Below are 21721 nucleotides of genomic sequence, written 5' to 3'. Positions count from 1 at the left end.
TCTGCGTTTATAACAAAAAATTCTTTCTTTTTAATAATAAAAAGGGATTCGTGGTCGGTTACGTTTAGGGAAGGATTAGCACCCCTACAACGCCCAAAATTGGTACTTTTTAATTATAAATTGTCTCTATTATTGGAAATTTAAAAATTCAAAGATATATTTAATTCATAATTCTATTATTTCAAATAATTTTAAGAAAATATATTAATATACATAAATAAGATATTTACTTATTTAGAAATATCATAAAAAGGCTTCTAGGTGCTTTAAGATAGCTCTTTTCTTTGATATTAAAAAATAAAAAAAAATCAAAAACATTTTATTTTATATAATAAGGTATTTATTTATTCAAAACTATCAGAAAAGAGCTTCTAGGTACCTTAAGACAACTCTTTTCTTTGATATTGAAAAATAAATAAATAACCAAAACATTTTCTTAAAATAAAAATATTTTAATAAGATATTTATTTATTTAAAAATATCAGAAAAGGGCTTCTAGGTGCCTTAAGACAGCTCTTTTCTTTGATATTTAAAAAATAAATAAATAACCAAAACATTTTCTTAAAATAAAAATTTATTTTAATAAGATATTTATTTATTTAAAAATATCAGAAAAGGGCTTCTAGGTGCTTTAAGACAGCTCTTTTCTTTGATATTAAAAATAAATAAATATCAAAATATGATTATTTTTCTTAAAAACAATTTATAAAATTAAATTTATAAATAGGAAAATAGAATAAATAAATAAATATTATATATATTCATAAGACTATATATATTGACATAATTAATAAATAATAATAGTAATAGTAATGATAATTAAATATATATGAACATAAATATATAAAAGTAACATATGATTAAATAATGTTTAAAATAAAATTAAAACATGATATGAAAAAAAATAAAAAGTAATAAAGCTTGTAAAATAAATGAAAATATTAAACTTAGGGACTAAATTATAATCTAATAAAATTAAAAACTTAATTTAATTAATTATTTAAAATTATAGGGATTAAACATGCTATTATTCTTATTTATTAATTTAGTGACTAAACTAAAATTATATAAAATTCGAAAATCAGATTAAAATAAATTAAAACATATGGTTTGGGATTAAAATATTATTTATTAAAACTAAAGGATAGGTAACATTCCAGATTGGTTGTGAGAGCTTATGCCTGTTGTGAATTTTCATGCTGTTTTTAGTTGTCTAACATGTACTATAATGAGCGTTTCATATCTTGTTTCGAGTTTATGAAACTATTATCTAAGATGTCTTTGGTGTGTGATAGGTATTGATGTTGGTCATCAGTTTTACTCTCGTGCTGAAATGGTTGCAGTTGGTTTTCATAGCCACTGGTTGAATGGTACAGATTTTATGGGGCGGTTCTACAGGAAAGGGGTAATACATTCTTTTTTTTTTCCTGTGAATGAGTTATATATCATTCTGCACCTTTGAAGTAATTTTATTTATATTTTCAATGGATGATGTTTAACTGCATTATCATATGCTTTCTACATTGTGAACTGCAAGTGTACTCTCCTGTCCAAAAATGGGAAAGAAGCCTGTCCTTGCAAGGGGTCTCTGCTGTTAGTTTTTCTGTCATCAAGTGCTTCTGGTCACCAAATACGATTTTTTTCCATTGTTGAGTAAAATATATAATATAAATATATATTTATATTTAAATTGAGTGAAAATAACTTTAAAATACTATACAAAGATTTATTTTTAAACTGATAAACCAAACTAGTGGAGTTTGATTGGTTCGGTTATCTTTGATATTTGGTTTTTTAAAAACCAAAATACTACATGCTAACATCAATTTTTGAAAGGTGGTAATCTGGCGTTAAAGGTATGCATTCTAAACTCTCATGCATTTACATTGTCTATATTATTGGATAGTTGTAGTTGAATTTGTTATTCATTGGATATATTACAGATTGTCTAGTCGTACTTGGGATATATTTTTTTAATAGAGAACAATGGCATGCTAAGATATAATCATGAAAATACTATTATCTGTTGTTGTGCTTATTTGAGACTAAACTACCATGTTTTTAGACACTTTCTACTGTCACAACTGTCATATCTTGGGTCCAAGAATTTGTATGTGAACGCATATGTGTCGATGTTTAAGTTAGGTTCTAAATTCTTTGGCATCTTGAACATTTAAGCATGTTGAATGGCTTTGTATGGCTAAAGATACACAATTATCGGAGTTGTTAAAATTTTCTGTCTACATGGTAAAAATTGCTCTAATGTGTTTTCTAACTGATGCATCCATGGGACATTGTTGCTTTGCAACTTTTTCTATATTGGGACTGTCTTGTATAGCATCTCATTGGAAGTTGTCTTCTTACATCCTGTCTGATTATTTGCGGAACTGTTATGACCTTGGGGTGACTGTCAGAGTAATTTGAGGTCATGCATGTACTAACAGTTACTCTGGGAAAGTTTTTATGTATGATGGATTGTACAAGGTAAGTTATTGAATCATTCTTAAGTTTTTGTTTTTATCAACATTTTATTTGGTGGTTAAGGTTGCATTATATATTTTCATTCATTTTATCATATTATATGGTGTACTATAAATTAAATGGTAATTATACTTTTTCCGTATTCTGCATGAACCATGACGAAATCTTACTCATTCTTTGTGAATAATTTGATAGTTCCTTCTGTGATAAAGAGTTGATAGAATATGACCATTTTTTGAGAATATTTTAATGTGATTAACTTGCCTTGTTGATTCCTTCATGGATGAGTGAGTCTTGTATTCTTCATCACAAGCATGTAGTCTTCTTGATAGGGGACAAAAACTTTGTACCTGTTTCTCCTGCCGGTATTGAATAATTGAATTTTCCATGTTTGGTTCTGCCTTGTAAAATATTCAGTTTTCAGGTTGATTTGTCTTTTCCCGCAGATTGGCATTGTAACTTTGTGTATTTAGATCATGCAGGAATTCAATAGAACACTATGCATTTCAAAATCTGCTCCACATTTGCAGGTTGAGAAGTACTGGGCAGAAAAGGGCCTTTCTGGGTTCACTTTTTTCAAATATCGATTGAGGCGGCTTAAGGGCCAACCAACATTAACAACTAACAAGGTTTATGATTTATGATTATGGTTGGCTAATTTCTCATAATCTATGGGCCATTTACCATGAGATCCAATGTTATTCTGTTGAAGATGATTGTTTTCGATACTTTCCCTGTAAAGTGAATTTGCGCATGTTAACTTCACGCAAGTTTTGACGAAAGTCATTGTCTATAGCGTGGTGGTTTATTTTTTATTTTTTTATTAATGAAGCCTGATAACTAGTGATGGGATTGATTACCTATTTGTGGCAGTTGCTTACTTTTAAGATCAGAATAAATCCCATTTCTTTTTATTGAAATAGAGTATGAAAGAGGTTTTACTGCCTGTTATGTGAATTTTTTGTTTTATTGTTAAATCTGATTATTGTAATCATGTTTGTTCATTCTTTTAATAGGTTCATTTCGCCCATGGTCGTGTTCCCAAGTGTCCTTCTGAAATTGTCGGGTATTTGAAGGATTAAGTATTACAGAAAAATAAAATAGTCGGTTGCCTTTTTGTCATTGATTCTAGTCAATCTCAATTATACTTTTTATCTTTTAAGGTTGGTGTGTGAGGACATAAGTGGTGGTCAAGAGAATGTTCCTATTCCAGCTACTAATTTGGTTGATGATCCACCTGGCAAGCTCAACTTTCTCATTTGTTCCTAAGTAATTTATTTCCATGCACAATGAAATCAATTCTATCTTAGAGAAGTACTTTTGGTTATAAGTGAATATGTGCTTCACACAAACATATTTGATCCGCTTCTTGTGTGCTTCAGAGTCCACTGAATTATGCTCATTATTGCTGATTAATCTTATTATGCTTCAAACCAGCCACACCATCCATGAGTGTCTAAATTTTGCCCTTTTTGTCTCCTTTCAACTGAAATAAGTTCCTGTAGACCATTTTACATGTAAGTTGTTCATTGATTCTCTTTGATAAACTTTCTCCTGGTTGTCTGGAAACATTTGCTACTGGATGATGTCCATTTGAAGGTCTACAAATTCTCATTTCTAAGCAGTGTTTATCCTTTCTATTATCATTTGCTTGAAAAGGTCCATTTGTTCACATTCTCAGTTTTGTTGCATGTTTTTAAGATGATATATGTTTCATGGATTCTTCTTTTTTTTTCCCCTTGATACTCGTGCCTAATATGCGTATCTGACACACATATGACATTGATATAGGGTTATGGTTCTCCAAATATATGGGATAACTTTAGAAGACAATGGGCATACACATAATAGTATCTGACACTCAAATTTGCGTAACATAGATAGTAATGACACTCTTTTCTTCACTTTTACTAGTTGTTTTCACCATTTTATCCTACTTTTTACTTTCTTTTTCAAAGATAGGTCCTTTTGATGCAATGGTATGAATACATAAGTTGCTAAGATTCAGTTTGTTCATTTGTTTATCAGGTTATGAGAAATTTCAAGTCAATGAAAGTTGCACGAAATCTAAAGCTTCCTGGTAATGCTGCTGGATGTGATTGTGAGAGACTTTGTCGAGATCCTAATACTTGTTCACATGCCAAGCTTAATGGTTCTGATTTTCAATATATGCACCTTGGTGGTGGCAGGTAAAATCGTAGAAATAGAGAAGCTTAACGGCTTGTGCAATACTCTTTTTTCTTGCTGTTGAAGTTTATTGATTATTTATGCTCTTCTGTTCCATTTCTTTGATTCCAGGTTAGTTGAAGCCAAACATGTTTTGAATGTGGTCCAAATTGTGGCTGTGGTCCAGAGTGTGTAAATCGTACATCTCAGGGAGAATTGAAATATCGACTCGAGGTATTTTTATCACCGCAAGAAACAATCACTCTGCTCACTTCTTTTGTTTGAACTTTAGAAGTTCTGGTTTCAACATCTCCACATGAAATCTGACTTATGTGAATTGACAGGTCTTCCATACACCTAAGAAAGGATGGGCTGTTAGATCTTGGGATTTTATACCTGCTGGTGCCCCCGTTTGTGAATATATTGGAGTGCTGACAAGGACAGAAGATCTGGATAGCGTCTTTGAGAATAATTACATTTTTTACATTGATTGCTTGCAAACTATGAGAGGACTCGGTGGTCGAGCGGTATGATTGGTCTCTTTAGCATAGTACCGAATCTTTCTTTCCATTCAAGTTGTTGAGTATTAGTTCAAGACTTCAAGTTCAGTATAATAGTGTCAGCCAAAGGGGTTAGAGGAGGTCATAGGAAACCCTTTTATAATTAAACACCTTTCTCTGACCTGTGTGATATTACTGCTTTGAAATCATATATTGTTTTTCCTGCATGTAAGATTGTATTTATTCTGATTTTATTTTCCTCGACAAAGGCGGTAACAGGATGCATCTGTGTCAGTGATCCAGAACGTGGACAAAATTGATGAACAAAGATCAGAAAGTATGCCAGAGTTTTGCATTGATACTGCTTCTATTGGAAATGTTGCAAGATTTATCAATCATAGCTGTGAGCCTAACCTCTGTATCCAGTGTGTCTTGAGTGCACACCAGGATATCAAACTAGCTCGAGTAGTGCTCTTTGCTGCAGACAACATTCCTCCTTTGCAGGTTATTTCCCCCTTTTATGGTCTGTATAAGCACCATTAAAATTTCTCAGCAAGTTGTTGTGGAATTCGGGTTAATTTCCACCAATAATAACAAATTCACCTTGAAAACTATTATCTAGGTTACTAGTGTGAAAACGATTGTACTAAAAATCACCTCAAGGTAGATTCACAGGAAAGAGGAGGGGTCACAATGGTCCCTCTTAAAACCCATTTTCCTTAGACAGAACTACCAAGACAAGTAATTTTAATAGTACAATAATTAACAACAACTATACCCGACAATAGCTATTAAATAGACATAAAAGAGAATACCAAAATTTAACGAGGTTCGGCCAAAATTATGCCAATGTCCTCGAACACTACTAAAATAATATTTCACTAATAGATGAAATATTACAAAGAGAGAAAGATTACAAATAGCCTTTAATAGTGAATAAGGCTTATATTTGTGGGATGCTAAACTAAGGAGGAGGAGGACTCTATTTATAACAAAAGAATTTCCCCTCCTCCTTGTACACAACCAATGTGGGATTTTGCCAAAAAGCCAACAAATCTCCACCTTGGCAAATTCCACACACATCTCTAAAAAATCCAATCTTCAGTAGTGTCTGCAAATTCATCTTTCAATTTGTAACAATATTGACCAAGTCTAAACAATGTTTAAACTTGACCGCAGTTACCACTTTTTCAACATATCAACAGGATTCTCAGTGGTCCGAATCTTCTGGATTATGACTCCACCTTCTTCTGGATTATGACTCTACCTTCTTCTAGAATCTTTCGTACAAAGTGATATCGAACATCGATGTGCTTCGTCCTTGCATGGTAAACCTGGTTCTTTGCTAAATGAATAGCACTCTGACTGTCACAATGCACTTTGATGTGCTTCTGTTCCATTCCCAAATCACCAAGCAACCCTTGAAGCCAAATTGCCTCCTTCACAGCCTCTGTAACTGCCATATACTCTGCCTCTGTAGTAAACAAAGCCACTGTTGACTGTAAGGTGGACTTCCAACTGAATGATGCCTTTGCAAATGTAAACACATAACCAGTAGTTGATCGATGCTTGTCCAAATCACCTGTATAGTCTGAATCACAATACCCAACTACACACTGACCATCTTGTTTGTCCTGCTGAAAGACCAAACCAACTTCTACGGTGTTTAGAATATACCGCAAAATCCATTTCACAGCTTGCCAATGCTCCTTTCCAGGATCATGCATATACCTGCTCACAACCCCAACTGCCTGTGAAATATCGTGTCTCGTACACACCATTGCATACATCAAGCTACCAACAACACTTACATACGAAACATTTGACATGTATTCCCGTTCTGCATCATCTTTAGGTGACATGGATGCACCGAGCTTGAAATGAGGAGCAAGAGGTGTACTAACTGGTTTTGACTTCTCATTCATGCCAAAACGTTTTAGTACCTTCATCAGATATTCTTTCTGAGACAAATAAAGCATCCCCAATTTCTTATCCCTTGATATCTCCATGCCTAGAATCTTCTTCGCTTCACCAAGATCCTTCATCTCAAACTCCCTGTTCAATTGAGTCTTTAGTTTCACAATTTCTGTCTGACTCCTGGAAGCTATCAACATATCATCAACATAAAGAAGACGATAAATATAGGATCCATCTTGTAGCTTGCGTAAATATACACAATGATCATATTTGCTTCATGTGTACTTCTGCCCTATCATAAACTTGTCAAATCGCTTGTACCACTGCCTTGGAGATTACTTCAAACCGTACAACGATTTTTCTAATTTGCACACCATCTTTTCTTTTTTAGCAACTTTGAATCCATCTAGCTGAGTCATGTAGATTTCCTCATCCAAGTCTCCATGTAAAAATGCAGTTTTTACATCCATCTGAACTAGTTCCAAATCCAACTGCACTACCAAAGCCAACAAATTCTGATGGAGGAATGTTTTACAACTGGAGAAAATACTTCATTATAATCAACTCCCTCCGTTTGAGCGTAGCCTTTAGCCACCAATCTTGCTTTGTAGCGGATGTTATTCTTGTCAGGAAATCCATCTTTCTTTGTATATACCCACTTGCACCCAATTACATTCTTTCCCTTCGGAAGACTAGCTAGTTTCTACGTCTGATTCTTTTGAAGGGATTGCATTTCTTCATTCATGGCGATCCTCCACCTTTTATGTTCTGAACTTTGGACTGCTTCATTAAAAGTGGCAGGAACATCATCAATTACAATTGATGATGCAAAAGAGACCATATCACCTCTTTCCCTTTCTGAGTGCAATTGATTCATGTTGCTGTGGAGGTTCTTGGATCTGAAAATCTTCTTCATCTGACTCTTATTCTACCATAGGAGAGTCAACATCAGTTTCTTTAATGGCTGGGACAATTTTGCTTCCTTCAAACTCCACCTATTTGGGAGTTCCATCTGTCTGCTCCAATTTTTCTCAAGTCACATTTCTCAACATGGTAGATTCATCAAAGGTAACATCCCTGCTGAAGATTATTTTCTTTGTTTCTGGACACCAAAGACGATAGTCTTTCACACCAAAGGTGATCCCCATAAAGATCGCATTCTTTGCTCTTGGATCCAGCTCCTTAATATGGTAGTATGCAGTGGAACCAAACACATGTAAGGAATCATAATATGTAGCAGGTTCTCCAAATCATTTCTCTAATGGTGTTTTACCATCAATAGCAGTCGATGGTAAGCGGTTGACAAGGTGACAAGCATAGACCAAAGCCTCAGCCCAAAATTCTTTGCCTAACTCAGCATTAAACAACATACACCGAACCTTCTCCACTAATGTCCGGTTCATACGCTCTGCCACCCTATTCTGTTGTGGTATAGATCTAACAGTGAAATGTCTGACAATACCTTCTTCTTCACAGACATTCAGAAATGGATCATTTTTGTACTCTCCACCATTGTTTGTACGGAGACGTTTGGATTTTCTGCCTGTTTGAGTCTCCACTATCCTTTTCCATTTAAGGAAAAATCCTAGCACCTCATCCTTTGTCTTCATTGTATACACCCAAACTTTCCGGGAAAAATCATCAACAAAGGTGACATAATAGTGTGTTCCTCCCAATGAAGTTGTTTTGGAAGGCCCCCATACATCTGAATGAACATAATCCAAAATACCTTTAGTATCATGGATTGCTGTTCCAAATTTCACCCTCGTCTTCTTCCCTTTGATGCAATGCTCACAAAAGGCTAATTTGCAAGCCCGAGCACCCTTCAATAATATTTGATCTATCAGCAATTTCAAGGATTTTTCACCAACATGCCCCAAGAGCATATGCCATAACCTGGTTGCTTCTGACTCCTGTTCATCAGTAGAAGTTGCCACTGCTGCTGTCCCAACAATTGTACTACCCAGAAAGTAATACACATTGCTTCTTTTTCGGATTCCCTTCATTATCACCAGTGCACCAAAGATAATCCTCATAATCCCATCTTTTGCCCTCACTTCTAAACCTTTTGACTCTAAGGTTCCCACAGAGATGAGATCTCTCATTAAATCTAGTACATAATGGACACCTGTTAAGGTTCTGATTGATCTATCCCGATTCCTCAAGCGAATTGAACCAATCCCAAGTGTGTCAAGAGTGGAATTTTTTGCTGTGTAGACAATTCCACCTTTTAGTTCTTTAAAATCAAAGAACCATTCTTTATTGGGGGTCATATGATGGCTACAAACTGAATCTAACAGCCATGGACTGGAACAGCTGGTTGATAGCGTAGCAACGAATGCAAAATCTGAATCTGCATCACCATACTCGACCACATTTGATTCTGAGACAACCTTTCCCCTTTCAGGTTTGCCTTTATTCTTTAGTCTGTGACATTATTTCTTCCAGTGCCCTTTTTCTCGACAAAAGACACATTCATCTTTGCTCAATCTGGACTTTGACTTCGATCTCCATCTCCTTCCTTTATTCTGACTCTTCGAACGGCCTTTAACAACAAGAGCTTCTACTTCGACACTTGTTTTTTCTTGTTTGTTTTTCTTTCTCAATTCATAACTATATAAGGCAGCAGTTACTTCACTGAGAGACACATCAACCTTCCCATGAAGTAGAGTAGTTTCAAGATACTCAAACTCATCAGGAAGTGATTCCATCAACATCAGAGCCATATCTCCGTCTTCAAAAGTCACGTCCATATTCATCAGATTAGTCACCAGCTGATTAAAGCTAGTAATGTGATCATTCATAGTGGTACCTGGTACATAGTTGAAGCAGAACAATCTCTTTTTCATGTAGAGCTTGTTCTGACCGCTTTTCTTCAAAAATTTCTCCTCCAGTGCCTTCCACAATTTACTTGCAGAAGTTTACTTAGAAAATGCATACTTTTGCTCTCTAGAAAGACACAATCGAATAGTACCACATGCCAATCTATTAATCATCTTTCATTCTTTCTCCTCAACATCATCTGGTTTCTCTCATTTAATAGCAATGTCTATACCCTGTTGAACTAGGGCATCTAAAACCTCACTTTGCCACATACCAAAATGATTAGTACTATAAAAAATCTCCACTGCAAATCTAACATTTGTCACATCATTTCTTGCGGATGTTTTTGTGTTGTCTTTCATTTCTGCGACAAACTCTATTTAATAGCTGTCAATGCAGAATGTCAATTATCCCAAGGAAATTTTTTCTGATGTGGAAGATCAGCCTAAGCCGCAACCATAGAGCATACTAAAATAAACCCAGAGCTCTGATACCAATTATTGTGGAATTCGGGTTAATTTCCACCAATAATAACAAATTCACCTTGAAAACTATTATCTAGGTGACTAGTGTGAAAACGATTTTACTAAAAATCACCCAAGGTAGATTCCCAGGAAAGAGGAGGGGTCACAATGGTTCCTCTTAAAACCCACTTTCCTTAGACAGAACTACCAAGACAAGTAATTTTAATAGGACAATAATTAACAACAACTATACCCGACAATAGCTATTAAATAGACATAAAAGAGAATACCAAAATTTAATGAGGTTCAGCAAAATTATGCCTATGTCCTCGAACACTACTAAAATAATATTTCACTAATAGATGAAATATTACAAAGAGGGAAAGAGTACAAATAACCTTTAATAGTGAAGAAGGCTTATATTTGTGGGATGCTAAACAATGGAGGAGGAGGGCTCTATTTATAACAAAAGAATTTCCCCTCCTCCTTATACACAACCAATGTGAGATTTTACCAAAAAACCAACAGTTGTTTGGTACCAATCTCTGGATTTTATTGGAGTATGCTTTATATTATTCTGGGATCATCCATCAATGTTATATGTATATGCTGATTATTGACTTTTATTGAATTGCCTGGATATATTGATTATTGAGTGGAATTTGGAGTGACTGGACACTATCTGATTATATTTTGCTTGTAGGAGCTTACGTATGACTATGGATATGCCCTTGATAGTGTTCATGGCCCTGATGGGAAGGTAATACAGATGCCATGCTACTGTGGAGCAGAATGTTGCAGGAAACGCTTATTCTAGTTCCTGAAGTTGGTGTTGTTTGTATCTGCCCTCGTATATTCGTGTTGAAATCTTGATATGAAAAACTACAGTATGTACTTGATTCTAATATATAATAGTTCAATGGAATTTGATGAAAATGAAAAGCAAGTCTTTGTTCAAAATCAGTTTATTTTATGCAGTTTTAGTGGTGGATAACTTGTTATGTTTGCTTGTACATCGAGTTCATGTTTTATCGCATTTGGTATCTATACGAAAAGTTTGTTCAGCTTTTTTATTCAAGAATATACTGAATTTTGTCATTATGGAGCAATCAAGTCCTTTCCTTGCTGGTGAGTGAGGGTTGCTTAAGGCCTGATCATGCCACTGAAGTAGATGCTTCTGTTTTTCTAGTGACCTTATTTTGCTCTCGTTGTGTTTTCCTCTTTGTAGTTTTGGTTCAAGTTTTGCTATAGAAAGTTGCTCAGTTCCCCAGTCAAAATGGTTGTATAAACACTCAGCCTAAGCTCTGTAGACTATGTAAGTTGAATCAATCAACTCTACAGGGATAAATTTCCCATTTTTTATTTCTCTCATCTAGTTCTTGTTTATTTTCATTTTCTTGCAGTTTCTCTGTCACCAAACAAACTAATTCATGGATTCTTTCATATTATTAGAGCTGCACTCTTGGTTGCGTTACACCAAGGACGGAGCCCGGATCAAATGCAGAGAGGAGTCAGGTTACCTAACTTCAGGGATCTATTAAGCATTTAAACCTTAAAAATAAGGGGAAGACTTAATAAGATTTAAACTAATATGAACCAGAACTGCCATCCGTTTGACCTTCCAAGGGGCAAGGAGTTTGCAACGTTTTTTAGATTAACTCAGAGGCTTCACAAAATTATTTGTTGGCACTGTTTCTCGTTAACGTTTACATGGTTTAACAACAGTTTGATAACACAAGTTAATTTGATATATATTAAATATTTTTAACACAAGTTAATTTGATATATATTAAATATTTTAGAATTTATTATGTCACATCATTAAAAATAAAATATTAAATGCGAAAACATACTTAAATTTATTGATAAGTTGAAATTCTTTTATTTTTATTTTTATCTTCTAAGAATATGGATTTTTTAGATAGAGAAAACTAGACTTAATTATAAAATAAGTGTCTAAACTATTTTTTGAATGATTTAAGTACCTAACGTTAAAATGTTACCACTTCAAATATCCTGGCTATAACTACCGTTAGTTTTTTCCGTTAAATGACACGTGTCACATTCTTATAATTTATTTGTAAAAATAAAAAATATTATTTTTTTAAACGGGAAGTTTTGTATGATATTATTACTCAAGCATGTAAAAAACAAGACAAACTATATGGACTTCATTAAAAAATCTCCCTAAAACTGATTGGACGAAAAAGAATGTATCATATCGATGCCATAGCCATCACAAGTTTATACATGGGACAGTCCAGTAATAAATCTAAACCAACACAGTCAAAGGAAAAAACCATAGTCATAACATAATGCTACACCACTCTATCAAAGGAACGAGGATCACTTCTGTCCTAGGTAAGCACGTACCTTCCCAACTGAAAAAACAACAGTATCTTCGATCATAACCCTTCAATGTTAACTTGAAAAAGACTAAAATTACTGCATCCTTGGTCACACTTCCACCATTGCATCCTAACAACTCTACAACAACCTTAATCATTAACCAAGCAATGAACAAGAACAAAAACCTGTAGTACTCCTACTCGCGTCAGTTAATTGATAGCCAGTGTCACAACAAAAGAACTATCGGGTTGCAACTCGTTTAGAATCCTCAGCAAGATAAAAACCTCTCCAAATAACCATACCCAGACATGCAATCAGAATTATTTCAACATACTCATATATCTTCCAAATGAAAAGGAACACTTGGGGTAGTCAGGTCGAAAGAACCAAGCAAAATCCTGCAAAACACTACAATTATCGGGTACCTTACTTACTGCAACCCTAAACAAGACTTAGCTAACAAATTTGCTAGCACGTTGCAGCATCTCGAGATCCACCTAACCAATGATCTATGGTCCCTAATAATTCTGATCAATTCTAAGACTAAATTTAAAAGATTGACAGACGGGGTTCGACGATTAGGAAATCCATTCCACCACTGATTTGCAATTTGACTCAATCTGAAGCCTGAACTTGGCGCTCCACTCCGACTCGATAAATTTTTGAAGCCCAACACTCTCCGCATAGAGTTACCGGTGGGCACAGACTACATGACCCCCAGAATTCAAATAAGACTTCACTGTTACACCCTCTCAACACCCCCTATCCAACATTTGTCCCCTAAAATTGAACACACTGCATCTTCATTCAGCTTAACGCAACCAATCAATGGAGTAGTCCACTTCAGCATAACCACAAATCTAGTAGTTCTAAGACATTGGTTTTTGGCCGCCAAAGGATCAACCATTAAGGTTTCCATCGAAATATTGTATTCACCGAACTTTGCTTTTAATTAGGAAGCGAGACAGACTTTAACCATAAAAATCAATTGCAGCCAATCCAACTTCTTGTCGTTAAATATCAAATCGTTTCTAAATAACCATAAGGTCCAAATAACTGTAAAAGGGATAAAAGACCGTACCTCACTCGTCGAGGAAACACCAAGGCAATCCCACGCTTCTAAATAAACAGTAGGCTCTTTTGGCAAAACAACATAAGCTCCCAGCCAACAGCTACACCGCATCCAAATCATCCAAACCTTCCAACTATACCAACATGAGAAGAACAAGTGAACAATTGCTTCTGGGGCATTTTGCCAAAAAGAGAGAAGATTATTAGAGATGGAAGATACTCCTCTCTTGATTAGTTCCACCTTCACTAAAACCGTCTCCTCATAACTAGCCAAACAAAGAGTACTACCTTAGAAGGGCCGAACCCCAACCATACAAACTTATTCCAAAAGTTGTTTGAGGGTAAAAGATCATTAAAGAGGTTCTTTAGAGACTTGACAAGGAACCGTCACTAGATCCCAGCCATCTAATCCAATCCTGTTCCACCTCACTAGATTTGAAATTGTTAAGCCTTTCCATGAGCTCATTCCATTGTTGTTTTTCCCGATAAAAAAGATTCCTTCTAAGAGGAATTTGCCAAACCCAACAATCCACATTTCTCTTCCCAAAATCCTCAATTGGCCCATTCTTGTTCAAAGCCGAAAAGAAGAAACGGGGATAGTAGGATTTTAAAGGAGAGTCACTCAACCACATGTCCTCCTAAAATGAGACATGTTTATCGTTACCCATTTGAAGAGAGATATTCTATCTTAGATGATGCTAGGATATAGCTACAACATTCAACGTAAGTATACATATCGTATTCAAGTTGTAAAAGTGGATACAAATCAATACATCGGATGTTGAACCCACAGAATAAGGAATCACATATTAGAATTATAAACTTTGAATATAAAAAGATAAATGTTGATATTGATTAGTAACAAAAATATAACAAAGGTATTGAAATCAGAATGGTAAATACAGGAAATGTAGTAGCGTTCAAGAGAGCAAATAGACCCTAGACCAATAAATGATTTTGTCATTCGACAATTTCCAATATGATTACGTTGTTGCAATACAATTATGCATCATGTAATGGTTAAGACATTAATCCCATCTCAAAAAGATTAAACATTTAACCAATGAAAATCAATTTTCACCAACTTCATTTATTAAGTAGTTAACAAAGCAATTACAATCGGTAGCATACATCTCCATATGCTTAAACACACTTTCACAAATATCGATTATGTACATAAGTAGCATGCAACCTCAATGATTTCCATTTCTAAAAATAATCAAGATTGACATACATAAATATATTTCTATTTCTAAAAATATCAAATGAAGTTCCAACACATAAAAGTATTGATTTAAGAAAAAAATCATTAAACAAACATTTTAACAAGCATCTAATGTTCGAATCCAAACAACACCATAAGAAAATAAATCATTCAAACTAAAAAAGTTCTTCCCACTTTCAAGTAAAGACATTATATAAAGCTTAAACCTCAAATGGTTATCACTGCTACACGATACTGCTCTCCGATTACTGCTACACTCCTCGGCGGATTCAAACCTCCATGACTGGAGGAGGAAAAAAGAAAATGAAATGGAAAAAGTGTGTAGAAAAGAGAAGAGATGTTAAAAGTGTCAAAAGAGGCCTCATTTATAATCCCCAAAGGTCAAAACATCCTCAAATAGGAAAAATATGATTTTTCCTTTATTTTCTAGCCATTTACAAATGTATTGGATAACAATCATTCTATAAAATTTTAAAATTGCATGTTGAGTCAATAGTTATTGCAAATTCAGCTCAATAATCTAGTACAACATCCTCTTACAACAACAATAATGTCACATCATCAACGTACCAAATCACAACAAAATATCATAAAATAGTCTGAAAAATATAAATTCACTCTCAATGTGCAAATGATGTAAAATATGATAAAATAAACCTAAAATGATCTTAATGATGCTAAAGTTTAAGATTTACCTATGCAAAAAGATCTTGAAAGATAACTCTTCTGGAGAGTTATCACACCTTTAAACCTAAGCGTTTGCTTGTCCTCAAGCAACCACATGCATGAAATGTAACTAACCTAAACAATAATGTTGTAGAATAATGCTACCAAACCAAATCAGGCTTTTAGTTTTCCTTTTTCAACTCTCAAACTTTCATTGCTACCACAAAAGTGATATCATCAAATGATCTCTAATTAGAGAATGTAATGTCAACTTATCAAAATCAAAATCCACAAAGTGCAATAGTGTGCAAGCAATGTGTATATAATAAATACTTAGCTAAATTAGAAAAAAAATGCTCATACCACTTATTGGGTTTCAATTCTATACAACCCTCATAACCTATAACTAATGTTGGAACTAGATGCATGCTACTCCAATTTATTCAATTTTTATTTTCCATATACATTGCTAAAGCCAGTTTGTGGTGTCTTTAGAAAATTGGAACAATTTGCAATATAATTTTTTTTTTGGTTTTTTTACTAGAGCCAATTTCAGACACCTTCAGTTCTATTCCTATCAATTTCTATGATTTCTATATCATCCACTAAAGATGAGAGATTTAAAGTTAAAAAGTTTCTAATGCCTCTAAGTTTTGAGAACATACACCTATTATGTAAAAAGCTTTCTATGGATCCTAATCCTAACAAGTATCTAAAACATTCCAATGACATTTCACAGCTAATTGTTCATCATCAAGAATCATAAAAAATTATAAAAAAACTTCATTAGTCTAGTAGAATCATACATGCAAAATTATATATGCAATATTGTTAAGCATATAAAAGTACTATATTTTCTACCATTTAACTCATAATTATTGCTAAATTTAGGTTCGGTCTAGTTGCATTATTAGTTATTCATGCATGATTTCATAGTTTCCTTCACAGTTAAGTTTGATATTGCAATTTGGTTGGTTTATTGTGGAAAATATGTTGTTGGTTGTGTTATTTTGTGCACGATAAAGCTGATTGGATAAATTCACCTCATAAGCACCACAAAACAAGGGGTAAAGCCTAAAAGTTTGGACTCCAATGTATAGTTTAAAAAGGAAAAGAAGACTTGGTTGCAAGGAAGCTTAAAGATTAAGATAAAAAGAACTAATAGCTCATTTATTCCAATTAGAATTCTCTTTCAGCAAGAATCAATTAGAGCAACCAATATCCTATAAATTGGAATCCAAGATACATTGAGAAGGAAGATTCGATTTTGGGAGCAATTCACACATTCTTTTCCTTTCTACCCATTTTATGTTTAGATTTTTCTTCATTATGTTCTTTTTAAACCTAGACATGAACTAAATATATTTGGCTAGGATTGTTGAGATTTTATGGTTGTGAAAACCTTTTGGTTTAGTTTGAATTCTTGATTGTCTTTTTAATTAAAAGTTTATTCATTCTTGGTTCTTTAATTAACTTTGAGTGAATTGGGAGAGGATATCGAGAGTTTATCCTTTTATCTAATATCGAGAGACTTAGATTCATAAAACGAATGAACATGATCTTCATTTGAACGAATGTTGGTGAAGGTTAATCCATCTTAAGGATAAGATTTGGACTTCAATGACTAAAAGGAGCTCAAGATCGATTGTTAGTCACCCATGGTTAATGCAGGGATATATCACCAAGGCATGTACAATTGACCAGTCCTTTGAAGTTAGGAATAACAAGAAGTCGTTGAAGAACGCTCTATCGAAATTTGAAGAAGGAAACCCAGTTGCTTCGGTAATTGAATTATTTTCATTTGCCATGGCAATCAAGTTGCCTCGACAATCAACTACTCAAACTTTCCATAAAGTTGTCACACCACTAATCACGTACTCTACTTTTATTTACTTGCTTATTTATTTTATTTATTTAGACTCCTACTATTACCAATTTATTTCTTTTTACAGTGAAAGAAGTTAGAATACAAAGTTACACCAATCTTTGTGGATACAATATCTTTTCTATACTATAACTTACGATGTGTACACTTGCAGCAATTGCATAGCACTTAATTCATGCAAAATGTTTTTATCGTCGTTGCTGGGGATTAGCAATAACAACTTTGGTTTTTATTTCTTGCACCTTAATTATTAGTATTATTATTATTTATCTTTTTAATTTTTTTTTTCATATTCAAGGAGCTTACAAATTTTGGTTTTGCACCTGTGTATGACTAGGCCGAGACCAACATCACTAGAATATCCATTTGAACTCAAAATCGTGTGAGTTTTTCATAAAAGAAGAAGAATGTAACACGCAACAATAGGAGACATTGATCCAATTAGCGACCATAACATTATCGACAACGAGATAGTTGAACCAAGGGGAGGAGGAGCTCTAGTCGAGTGACATATTTAGGCTAAGAACATACCCATTTGAGACTAATTAAAGGAAGATCTCAATGGTCTCAATACAGGAGTTGTCACACCTGAAATAGAAGCCACCTACTTCAAATTAAAACCAGTAATGTTCAATATGATCAACATAGTTGGTCAATTTGGCGGATCAAAGACAGAAGATGCCAAACAACATCTCAAATCATTCTTGGAAATTTACAACTCATTCAAGAAACAAAAAGTCCATGAGGATGTCATAAGGCTGGAATTATTCCCCTATTCACTGAGGGATAGGGGAAAATCGTGATGGAATAGTATTACATCCAGATCTCTAGAATCTTGGATGAATTTATATCGTGATTTCCTCACTAGATTTAGTTCTATAAATATGACTGATAAATTGCCTAACGTTATTACTTCTTTTCGGTAGGCAGATGATGAATCCATATACGAGGCTTGGGAGCGATACATGGAGTTGTTACAAAAATGTCTCATGCATGAATTCTTAGTATGGACACAAGTGACGATGTTCTATAACTCTGTAAAACTGACAAGGATGATGCTAGATGCTTCAGCAAATGACATACTCCTTGACAAGTCATTGGAGGAAGCAATGGAGATTTTGAACCGTCTTACCAAGAATGATTATCAGTTATTGACCACTAGAATAAGAGGAGTTCGATGTAATGCCACGATAAACAATCTTGATTCAACTGAATCTATCTCTGCACAATTGCTACCTTAACCAACTTGGTTAAGAATATACAGCGACCTAGCAATCCAAAGGAGATCAAGGTAGTAAATTCTTTATGTGAGTTATCTAACGATAGCAATGATTCTTTTGAGTATCCAAAGAACCCATAATCTAGCTTTTATGTTGGAAACTACAACCGGAACAACAATATAATGTCCACCACATGCACACCAGCCTGAAGAAATGACCCTAATTTCTTATGGAACAACCCGAACAATGCCCTCAATCATAACAATCAAAATTCACAAGCATCGGGATCCAATAGAATATGCCAAGGTAACATATGTCGTAGCAACAATCAACACCATCTAGTTCTTTGGAAAATACTCTAAAATATTATATGTTAAAAATGAATCTAACATGGTTGAGAATAGTATTTTCATGAAAAGGACTGACACTTTCATTAACAGGACTGAGATGAGAATGCAGAACCAAGAGGCAGCTTTGAAATCCTTAGAGTCATAGGTTGGACAACTTCCCATAATTTGAACACAAGGCCACTAGGCGGTTTACCCGACGATACTGAGGTCATAAATGGAGTAGGTCATGAGCAATGTAAGGTAATCTATAATACCCTAAATATCAGGTCAATGATTTTATTGAAAAGATTTAAAATTTGAGGATTTAATTGAATAAATGATAAAGGATAAGAAATGATTTGGAAATAGTGTTTAAGACTAATTAGTAACAATGGATGAATAAAGAGGGCATTTTGGTCCTTTAAGGGGAAATGAATTTAAAATTTATTTCTTTATTAGGGATTTAAGAAAGGGAAAAGGGGAAAGTTAAAACAAATAAAATTATCTCTTCTTCTTCTTCTTCCCGTGTTCATGTGTTCTCCCCATAGCTAAGGTAAGTTTTCTTTGAGTTAGTTTATTCTTTAGTTTATGGAAAAGTTTTGAAACCTTAAGTAATATAGAGGCTTAAGGAAAGTTCAAGGATGTTTAAAACTAATAATTAGTTAAATATTTGAGATTGAAGAAAGTGGGTTTTTGAATGATATGTTGGAATACGAGTTTTTATTAATATTTACTAGTATATTTGTCTTGTCAAAGAAGTAAATAAGAGATTACAAGGATTGGATGTGATTAAAAATATGTTAGAAAAAGTGGTATGATTCTTGGTTTGAGATGTTCTTTGGAGATTTTAGATGTTATAATAAGCTAAATGAAAGAAAGTTAGTTGGGATAAGTAAAAAAAGTTTAATAGTATTGTTGGAGGTAAAATAAGGGAATTTGACAAAATTTAGGTAAAAATCGAGCTGAAAATGGAAAATCTGGGTATGGGTATCGTTACTAGAATAACATTACCGATATTATAGGTTTAAATTTGGGAAAATCAGATGAACAATAACTATACTGATACAATTAGTATCGATACAGATGTGGATATTGATACTATGTGGAAGGTATCGATACCATAGATTCCATAATGCATAAATGTATCGATATTGCAAGGGAGTATTAGTACCATAGTAGAGAAGTATCGATACCATAGTAGGAGTACTGATACTATTGAGTTTGAAAAATTAAAATATGATAAATTTTGATAGAAATTGAATATAATATTACTTTTAAGTATTATTAAAAGTATAAAAGTTAGAGAGTATACTAATATTGGTATGGTATGTGTACTTAATGGATGCTTGTATAGATCATAATCAAGCTTTAGAGTCAAGCAAGAAAAAGGGCAAAGATAAAGTTGTCGAATATCTAGACATCCTGAAAGCATACTAACGAGGCATACCATGCGAGTTCATTTATTATGTACATTAAGAGTTATAGATGTATGTTGATGAACGACCGTATAGGCACTAAGTGTGCAACCCATGAAATTCATCATATATTGATGAACGACCGTATAGGAACTAATTGTCTAACCCACAAAATTCATCATATATTGATGAACGACCGTGTATGCACTAATTGTGCAACCCATGAAATTCATCATATGTTAATGAACGACCGTATTTGTGCAACCCACAGAATTTATCATATGTTGATGAACGACCGTATAGGCACTAATTGTGCAACCCACAGAATTCATCATATGTTGATGAACGACCGTATAGGCACTAAGTGTGCAACCCATAAAATTCATCATATGTTGTTGAACAATCGTATGGGCACTAACTGTGCAACCCACATAAGTCATCATATGTTGATGAACAACCATATAGGCACTAATTGTGCAACCCACAGAATTCATCATATGTTAATGAAAAACCATATAGGCACTATGTGCAACCCACATAATTTATTATATGTTGATGAACGATCGTATTGACACTAAGTGTGCAACACACGAAATTCATAACGTGATTATGAACGGCCGTATCAGTACTACATATGCACCTCATAGAACTTATAATGTTATGAAAATAATGGATTTTGATATATATGAGATACTTATGTTTTAATTGAGGCATTTAGGTGCAACTCATATACCATATTTTTTCATTCATCATATACTGGGCGAACAAAGGATAAATTAGAAAATACTGATTGAAAGGTATGATGGGCATACTAAATATAATTATCATGTTATTTGATTGAAGATTGGTTCACCAAGCCTATTTGATGTATTGATTTGAATTATACGATTTTCATTTGTATTTTGATAATTTGGAATATGCTTATATTTAAGTATAATTCATTTTGTATTACTATGCCTCACTAAGTAAATACTTAACATGTGTTGGTTTCACGCGCAGGTAAAAGTTGAGACTAGAAGTAAAGAGTACCGAGCAACTCCAAGCATCAATGAATATACTGCAATATCAGTAAGACATCCTATGATGTAATTTTTGACTTAGTTTAGTGGCATGTACTTCCTATTATCTCTATTTTAATATTTTGGAAATTGGTTTGTAATAAATTAACTGGACCATTTTATATTGATTTTAATATGGATAACATGAACTA

The 21721-nt window shown here is 33.8% G+C and overlaps 1 pseudogene; it reads left to right on the top strand.

The window, feature by feature from the left end:
* The window catches only part of LOC120187722, a 28714-nt pseudogene extending 17507 nt beyond the window's left edge, over window positions 1–11207 (top strand).
* Window positions 11208–21721: the final 10514 nt, after the last annotated feature.

This window comes from Hibiscus syriacus, unplaced genomic scaffold, assembly GCF_006381635.1.
Source record: "Hibiscus syriacus cultivar Baekdansim isolate YM2019G1 unplaced genomic scaffold, ASM638163v2 tig00113725_pilon, whole genome shotgun sequence".
NCBI classification, from domain to species: domain Eukaryota; kingdom Viridiplantae; phylum Streptophyta; class Magnoliopsida; order Malvales; family Malvaceae; genus Hibiscus; species Hibiscus syriacus.
The sequence above is the reverse complement of the archived record's forward strand: the minus strand, read 5'-3'. Positions and strand labels throughout refer to the sequence as shown.